Below are 9,977 nucleotides of genomic sequence, written 5' to 3' on the forward strand. Positions count from 1 at the left end.
TTTCACACCACTTCACACCCCAAAACAGTCGTCGGCCCATTAGAATTTTTGATTGGCTTTTCTATATTTGATTTTGTTTGATTTTTTCCAGAGTTTTTAGTTTTAGTGAACAAGTTTCGGGCAAAGTGTGTGCGTTGTGTTTTAGCGTGGCGTGGCGTGTTGCGTTACGTTACTTTTACCGTGAGTATAAAAAAGCAATGTTGTACTCAAAAGACGTCCAAAAGCCGTATGCCAACAAATTCCGGGACATTGAATGCGTTCGGCGTTTTTCCATGGTTTTCGTTTCGATGGATGATGGAAAACTTCAAACTCGTTTGGGTCGTTTTGAAAAAAAGGCTCACACACAAACACACACACACTCATCGAGCACATAATATGCCATGGCATTCCATGCAATGTACGGACGTCGTCTATATGTTTGTTTGTCCCCTTGTATGCACCAGTCGGTGTTGTGTTTTGCCTGTGCTGATACCGATGATGATGATGATGAAGCTGCTTTTTGTTGTTGATGTTGACGGTGCTGATGATGGCGATGTTGCAGGCCACCTTATACTTGGCACATAGTGGCCGCCATCCCTTCGCTGGCCTGTAAATAAGGGCAAGGCAGAGTGCCTAGCTGGCTGCTGCACCATCATCATCGTCGTCATCACCACCATCAGCAACGCCGCGTTAGCTGTTTTTTTCGGCCATCAAATACGCGCGCGAAAAACAAAACACCCCATCAAACCTAAATTTTTATGCTATTCTTAGGGCCGTCGCCGCCGCCGCTGCTGCTGCTGCAGATGTTGACCATTGTCCAGCCAAGCAAAATGCATTTCCTTAAGTGCTTAGGCCTATGTAAAAAGGTAGCAGGGGAGGAGAACCCCCCCACATACGCACACATGCACAACTACTTGGCTTTTTTTACCTCCCCACTATTTAGAAGGCTTTCCAAGTTTACGCATCACACTCAAACACATGCACAATGCTAAATATCACACACACACTCACTTATTCGCACTCGTTTAATCAACTGCAACTTCCTATACCCTTAGCCAAAACCAAACTGGCCGTTAACTTGGCATCATGAATTTGGCGGAAAAACTCTACACGAAACAGCCAAGGAAACCAACAACAAACACTTGCACACATACCCTCACACTTGCACACATCTCATTGCAAATGCAGCATCAACAATCCAACTCATACCCCCCTACGCTCTCTGGAATCGCATAAAAATAAACACATTTCTTATACTGACCAAAAGAAAACCTCTCTCATGTGCCACCCCACACCCCCTAACCCACACTACCCTCCCTTCCACTATATACAATGGCATGCAATCTTTCTTTTACAGCCCATAGTCTTGACTCATACTCATCCTTGGAATAGGCCTGAATTTGGTATATTTTGAACCACCTAAAAATAGGCAATGCTTAATGCAATTTATAGCCAACACACGCACGCACACACTCACTCACTCCCAGCCTGTACTCAGTACAGACTTCTTCTCTGCCATACACAGAACTTGCATTCACTCTCACTCTTGCATTGACGTTTCTTTCTCACCATATATTTCTGTCTCTCTTGCATCTTGTTGGGGCTCGAAGTTTTTTTTTTCCAGAATTTCTAACAAAAATGTTGAAAAGAGACAAAATACAAAAAGTCTATGCAAAAATGCAACAAAAATTGCATCCAGCCAGCCAGCCAGCCTGTATGCATGCAAGGCCTATATATGCAGTGCAATGCACATGGACGACCCCCCTTCCCTGCGCCACTCTCTCTCTATTTTTGTGTTCAAGTCCTTAACACAACAAAGTGCATATGTGTAAGTCCGAAAAAAGCCGGTTGCATACTTTTAGGCATCGCATCATCGTCATCATCATGTGGACAAGTGCATACAAATCGGCTCTCATGCTCTCTTAAGGAACTTGTCACTCTCTCTCTCACTCAGTATTGGGGGCCAAAAAAACCCACTTGTATGAATTGTTTGTTTGCAAAAACTGGCTCTCATATTATCTTTGGCCAGAACTACCACACTCCCCCTCGCTCCCACCACCCGTCATAGATGACGATGGCTCTTCACTATGTGCCAAAGTACATGGAAAAAGGGGCACTATCTTGCACTAATGCGCATGCCATCTTGCTGTCATCGTTTGGTGCATGTGTGTGCGTGCCTTATATATGCTGTGGTGGTTTTATTGCACTTTCTAGGTATATAACTAGAAAAACATACAAAAAGAACGCATACATCTAAATAAAAACAAACCAATACAGATGCAAAAATGGGCAAACGGCGTGCATGCCGCCATGCAGTTTTTTCTCATCACTGCAAGTGTATGCGTTTTTCCTGAAGAAGAGAGCCAGAGAACAGTCGGCGAGTATGAGTGATGAGTGTGCCACATGCATGCCTTCCTTGGTTGCTTTCTATGCAACTTCACTGGTCGCTGGTTGTAGTTAATGCATTTAGTAATGGTTGGCATGTTGCATGTGGCATGTGGTGGACCCCGTGCACAGCATCCACTGGGAGGGGGAAGACATGCTGCTGATGATGGGTTCAATCTTTTTCTACCTCGTAAAAAGGAGGGAAAGTTAGATAGAAGTTTTTTGAAAACAAAAAAAATATATATACGAAGAATTATGTGTTTCAAGATTGATGGCAGATAGAAAGAGATAGAGACGGAAATGCTGTTTCATTTTTTGGGTAGGATGGTAAAATCTTGGCAAAGATGCAATTGTTTGAGCTGGTTATCGGGAATAGTTAGGCAGCCATGTTGGTAGATTTTTTCGTATCGATATGGCGGGATTTTGAAAAAACTGGATTTTTTAAAAAAAGGAAAAACAAAAACTTTTGCGGAGGATATTTTAATAATATTTTTTTCTGTTATTATAAAATTAATATATATGCATTTTTTAATTAATTTTTATATTTTTCTCTTAAGTTTTATTTTTTTGAAAAATATTTTTAAAATTAACATATCTGAATTTCGAAAAAAATCTATTTTTAATTAAATTTTCATAAAATAAAAATTATTAAAATATAACATAAAACACATAAAACATAAAAACTTAAATTAAATGTTTTTAATTAAAAAAAATATTAAGTATTTAAATATTTAAAAATATAAATAAAAAAATATATATTAGATGGCCGAATGAAAAAGAATAGTGTGTAAATTATTCCAAAAAAAAAAAAAAAAACATTTAAAAAAAAAGAAATGATAAATTTCGGAGTAAATGTTAAAAAGTTTTTCTTTTAATTGATTTAGTTTTGGGGAGAAATGTGAAAAATCTAATTCTATGCGATTCTCAGTATTTGTACAGTATATCTTGAGTTATCAAATTGCACCAATATCGGTGGGACCTTCCTATATGTGCCGATATATAACAATTAAAAATCCCTCCCTAATTCTACCACTATTTACATATCCTGTCATATCCGAAAGGCTTATTTGATATAAAAGATAAAGACGTTCTATATCCGTCGGATTTTTTTTCGACCTGCATGTATCTCCTTGAATTGATCATGTTAAGATGACATGCTTTCTTAAAATACAGCAGAATAAAATTCTAAATAAATACATGTGCCTAGGATGACTGAAATAGGTTATATTGGCCCACGTTTACATACAGCCCCTATATAACGTCTTCCACATTTCGGCACTTTGAAAGAATATGGGGTTACCTATGGATATTATGTATCTGCCAAAAATGTTCAATATGCGTGAGATCACTATTTATTACGACCCTCATCTTCTCATTGAAAGGAAATTCAACGTATGAAAAATTTTAAATGTCAGTTGTCATTTTGACGAAAATCTCAGCCGTAATGACGATTTTCGATCTTGATTTCTCCAATCGAAACTACTTCAGTCCATCATTTGATGCGGCAAAATGGAATAAAGATTTTAGACCCTACGTCACTTGGGACCAAAACCATTTCAGGACATTTGGAATCGATTTAGGAGTGTCCGTCCTTCTGTCTGTCTGGCTGTTTCTCAGGTTAGCTCTAGAAGGAATTATCCGATTTGGTCCAAACTTGGTACTCCCTAGTATTATTATCAACCATAGATCACAGATGTCGGCAATGTCGGTCCACTTCTTCTGGTACCTCCCCCACAATGGTCAACATTTTCACAGAAAATAATTTACCTCATAGATCATGAACGGATCATCCGTTTTTGTTTAAAACTTGGAAAAACTAATATTTTGCGGTACGAAAATGGACAACAACGGCCCACTCCATTCTAATTATTGCTCTCATAAAATGTGAAATAAGAGTCCGGTTTATTTCACATCCAAATTCATCTACAAACACAAGTTCTTCTGTGAAGATTGGATATATTGGACCTCTACTTCTAAAATTGTATATAACGCTTATAAAATCCGAAGTACGCATCCGATTCTTTTCAAACTTCAAGTACCTCTCCCAAACTTGTATAACGGGTATACATATTGTCATATGCGGAATGAGCATTCTTTTCAAATTTTTCACATCTCAATATTTCCACCAACATAAGGTCTGGTGTGAATATGCGATATGACAGATCAATACTACCTTCCCACAAAGGGTAAAAATCAAAAAGTTCAGAAAATGGTAAATATTCATCCGATTTTCCGCACATCTAAATAAATTTAGAAACGCAAGATCTGGTGGAAAGTTGGGATATAACCGACCACCCCTTCAGATACCTCCCCAAAAAAGGGGCAACATTTTTTATAATATAATAATAACTACAAGTCTCAAAAAATGCTAAATAATTATTCGATGTTTCTTTTAATTTCGTACAATGAAATATTTTCAACTGATTTATATCTACTGTGAATATTTAACATATCAGACAATTCCTTCTGGTACGATCCAACAAAAGTTCACAATTTTCCAAAAAAATATACACACATTTCATTGGAAATGGAATAAGTGGTCGATATAGTCCAAACCTAGTGCGTCACAACATTTATATCTCATTTACAAACAGATATAGGCTGAGAGATTAATATAAGAAACTAACAATGCCAAATAAGGAACAAATGATGTTTATTTTGCCTAAATTTTGGGATTTTATAACCTATAAATTGGAAAATTATGTCTCCGGTTCCATGATAAAGGTTATGTACATTTTGATCTACTTTAAGAGAACATATTTGGTAATATTTGATCTCAGTGCGTCGGAGATGGAAGAATTATTTCGATACAATTTCCACCATAGTATGGAGTGTATATTAAGTTTGTCATTCCGTCTGTAACACCTCGAAACATACATTTTAGACCCCACAACGTGTATATATTCTTGATCAGCATAAAATTCTATATCGATTTAGCGATATCCGTCTGTGGAAATCACTCTAGCTTCCGAACGAAATGAAGTAGGTTGATAAAATTTTACTCAAATGTGTATTATGTCTGCAGGACTTTTTGTATTGAAAATGGGTGATATAGGTCCACGTTTTGGTATAGCGACATTTGGTGATTTAAGCGACATTATTCACCGGAAATGTTTCAAATTTCGTATTAAGAATTCGTAATGGGTACTACAGCCTAAGACAGAAAATTGTTTGTGCAGATCCACGTCTTCGTATAGCCCCCATTTAACGTTACCTCCCGATATTCGATATTTTGCTGGTTTTAGCGACATTATTCCCCGATTTTTTTAAGTTTCGCATTTGAATGTTGTATTGGCTTATGACAAAAGTTATCTATACTGGTCCATGTCGTCGTATAGACCCTATTATAACAGCTAAATTCGGTATTTTTAAAATTTTACCAGAATTTTTAAGGAATTTTATTTTTTATTTTTTGAGAACTGCCAACATTTTTCCAGATGGTGGAGGATATTTAAAGATCGGCTCTGGCGTACTTACAGCTTTTTCACTTGTTTTTCAATAAATGTGTGTGTGTGTTTTTTTTTTTTAATTGTAAAATGAGGTTATCAGACGAACCCCTTGGTGAGTACATATTCTAAGACATGTTTTATAATATTTTCCCGGGTTCTGGTCGATAAATATAAAACCTTTGAAAAATCAAGCCAATGATCACCTACAAAAATACACCTTAGAGATCAATAAACTACTTTCTAAGGCATTTAAAATTTTTAGGAATGGGTATTGAAGGTTAAAATAGCAAAAACAATTTAAAACATTTAATTTTTTTTTTTTAATTTGTTTAAATTGTTTCAAATTTTAACAATTTTGTGTCCATAGATGAGAACCCCAAAAAAATTTGACCTTTGGTAAATTTGACCTGATGATGAAGTTTTATTGACATTATGTGTTTTTGTTCTGTGATACAATAGGTATAGCTTTGTCTCAGAAAGCAACCTCAAAATTAGAAAGAGTTTGTAAGATGTGAGCCCCAATCTTTTGGGGCCCATAACAGCAAGAGTACATGAAAAAGAAAAAATGGGAGAGACATGTGACTTCTCGTCTTGGATCTTTAACGGTGCTGCTTGTGAGAATAAAATTCTAAAATCTCTCTAAAATTCATTTCTCTAAAATTCTTTTGACCTAACGGTACTTCATATGGATTTTTCAACTAAATTATTTCATAGAATACTGAATTTTCTCTACGGAATCTTAAGTAAATTCCTTTCAATTTTAAGAATACTTGTTTTTTTAATAAAATTTATTTAATTTGATTTTTTAATACTTTTTCTTTTAATTCAAGTGAGGTATGTAAAGTAATATTACAGTTTTTGGAAAAGAAACTAATTATATCTCTAGGAACCTAGTGTCTGGTAGGGCTCAGGGGATTTTGAAAATTATCACCAAAAAATGAATAATATATTTTGAAAATATGTAAAACTGGACTTACCTGGGTCAAAAACTCATTAACGTTTTGTTTTATTCACGTAACATTGTTTTTTACTTCATTTAAGATATCACATTGCGGATACTTATTTCATTGATGTTAGATGTCTTTGGGCATAAAATGTTTTTACATGGCATTTTTTATTTCGGTTATATTGTTATTGTTTTTTGTTTTTAAGTTATACTAGTTACTAGAGTCTAAATTTTGTTTTATTACTAAATATAATTAATTTTGATAACAAAAATACGTTTTGTTTTTTTGTGAGTTTTTTTTTTAATTTTTTTTTGTGTTTTTTAGTTTTTACTTTTGATTTCAGGTAATTTTGTAGATTTGATTTCTTTCTATCCTTGTTGCCGAAATTACAAATGAAAAACGTTTGAAATCGTTTGTTGTTGTTGCCGAAAAATTGTACAAGGCCAAAATTGTGAAAATAAGGGCGAAGACGTCTGAATTTTTGGGTTTTGATTTTGATTGGAGTTTCGAAAATTTGTGGAAATAGATGTTGGCCAAAAATGTGTTTCGTTTGATAACTCAAGAGATGTGGGCCGGTCGATGTGTGGGTGGAAGTGAAAAACGGTTGCGAAATATGGAAATTCAGACGTTTAATTTGGTAGCGAGACTTCTTGGGGTCTCCTGTTTGATGATGTTGGATTGGTTTTGTTTTTAGTAACTATTTTTTTGGTTGTTGTTTTTTGGTTTGTTGTTGCTTGGTAAACTGCTGTTCTGTTGTTCTTCAATAAACTTAAAAATTTGTTTTTATTTTGATTTGCGTTTTTTGAGAAATTTTTTGAGTTCTATTGTTTTTGCAAATAGAGGTTTGGGCCAACGGTTCGGTTTGAAATGGGTTATTGTTCCGAAAGTTCCTACATACTGGAATGTCACATTGTCTTTGTCTTTGACACTCACTCACTCGTTCGTTCTCTCACTTGGTCACTTCATGTTCTGCCTTGGAAAATTGTCTCAAATTAAAAAAAAAAAAAAACACGAGGAGGGCAATAACTTAAAGTCTTACTCAAGATGGTGTGGCAGCTGCTAAATAAAATGGCTTCTCTTCAACGAAATAATGGAATAATTTTGAAAACAGCGGCTTCATTTCACCAGAGCAATACATAATTGTGAAACGTAAAACATAGGGCAAATGGAGAAGAGAAAACAATACACGTTACACTTTCGTAGAGACGTAGACGTGGATGTGGAAAAATGAAAATTTTCAGAGTTTTGATAACTGTTTTCCAAAACTTGATTTTTTGAACTTGGATTTGGGTCTTTAATTTGTTTGTGGTTGTCTTTGTTTTCACTGAGTTTTCTGCTTTCTTTTGATTTATTGATTTGATTTAGTTGTCAAATTTTTTGATTTGTCCAGATATGCCTTGGATTTGTTGGAATTTGTTTTTCCTTGAATCTTTTTTCCTCAACTTTGGATTTTTTTTAGTTTTTTTTTTTTTTCGAAAAAGTGTTTCACCGGAATTAGATTTTTTTTTAAAGATTTTTCTTCATTGAATTTAACTTTTTCGCAAGAATTTTTATTCCGTGTGTGCTTCTCTTTGTGGGAAAAACAAAACAACAACAACAACAACTAAACTAAAATAAAATCGGAATTGTATATTTAGTTTGGTTTTATATGAATTTTTATATGAATAGGATTTTTATAATAATATAAATTTATAAAAATTATTTAAGTTGTGTTGTTTAGTCTGCCTGCTGCCGTACACTAAAAAAATGCCGCGTTTTAACAATCGCGTTTAGTAAATTTTTCTATACGTGTGTGTTGTGTGGCCATCATCATAACATCCAGCCAGCCAGCCAAGCTGCCAGGCAGCCATCCAGCCAGCCAGCATGGAATAGCAATAGCAGCAACAACAAATGCATGGAGAAAAAAAGCACAAACAACAACATTAGCAGCAGGCCATACCACGACAACCAGCGACATCAGCGAAATATTGTATCCTGAAAACAACAACATCACAACCATGCCAGGAAAAAAACTCACAACGTCACCAGCAACTACTCTACTACATGAATCTAGCAACAATGGCCGCGTCAAACAAACAACTATGTGAGGAGAGCGAGGTGTTTTTTTCCCGTTGCACTCCTGTTGTTGTGTTGTCCAAACAGCAGCAATGACCAACATCAGCTTCATCAGAAATAGCGAGAAACAGCCACGGCCTCGCGCCATCAGGATATCACGGAAAACATCTACACAAGGCGACACACCAACAATGGGAATGCATACACATAAACACACACACACGCTGCGATACATACATACATACAAACGTTCAAAATCCAACATTTGATTTTAGTTGTTCATGACGTTGACGACATTATTGCTCTTGTCGTTGTTGTAGTTGCTACTATTTGCCAAATGATAATCATGCACCGCTTCATAATGGCAACAGCATGAGGACAATCGCGAGGACGACGATGATGATGCTGCTGCAATGTCAGAACTGTCCCGCATATTCCCATATTTCAGAAAAAGTCCATCACTCACCCAACCAACCATCCATCCATTCACATTGTCTGTTTGCCTTGCATGGCCAAATGCCAGGCAGGCTGCCTTGTCTAACATTTCAATAGTGATGGCCAAGGCCCTCCTAATCAACAAAACATAACTGCATTCATAACCAAAATCCAGGAGCCCATAGCCAGGATCATTACCAACATGACATGGAAGCAGCAGCAGCATCCTCCCTCCTCCTCCTCGTCCACTACCATCATCATCATCATTAATAGGCTTTGCATGTCCCACTCAAATGCAACCAAACAAACGCCCGCTGCAGTTATCGTTTGCTTTATGATTTTTGAGTTGCATTTGTTGTTGTCGTTGTTTCGGCTACATTAGCCGGTTAACATGTTCCCCTTGGCCAATAATGTTAATACTAATACAAATATATGTAAATAGGTTTTTTTTTGCGTTTTTGCGATTTGAATATTTTCACACACATCTAATGGAAATGGCAACATGTTTTAGTTCAATGCTTTGTGTTCATTAATATCAGTGTGTAGCAGCGAATAATTAATTTGATACATTTCAAAAGCATTCCGGATAAAAAAAAATTGCATATGGGTCACTCCATGTGGAAATTAAATTCAGTTAAAATAGCAAACAAGAAAATCAATTCATTTGACAACACTTTTGCAGTAGTAGAACTTATAAGACCACATATATGTACACCGAACTTGTTTC

General features: G+C 35.8%; 1 long non-coding RNA gene across 1 annotated transcript in view; it reads right to left on the reverse strand.

Moving 5' to 3' along the window:
• Positions 1-6,932, reverse strand: part of LOC105262121 (homeobox protein prospero) — a 183,183-nt gene extending 176,251 nt beyond the window's left edge. The window contains exon 1 of the long non-coding RNA XR_002195032.2: positions 6,791-6,932. This is a non-coding gene — a long non-coding RNA (homeobox protein prospero). The remainder of the gene's footprint in view (positions 1-6,790) is intronic.
• Between the last annotated feature and the right edge of the window lie 3,045 nt (positions 6,933-9,977).

The sequence above is a fragment of the Musca domestica genome, unplaced genomic scaffold (genome assembly GCF_030504385.1).
Source record: "Musca domestica strain aabys unplaced genomic scaffold, Musca_domestica.polishedcontigs.V.1.1 12, whole genome shotgun sequence".
NCBI lineage: Eukaryota > Metazoa > Arthropoda > Insecta > Diptera > Muscidae > Musca > Musca domestica.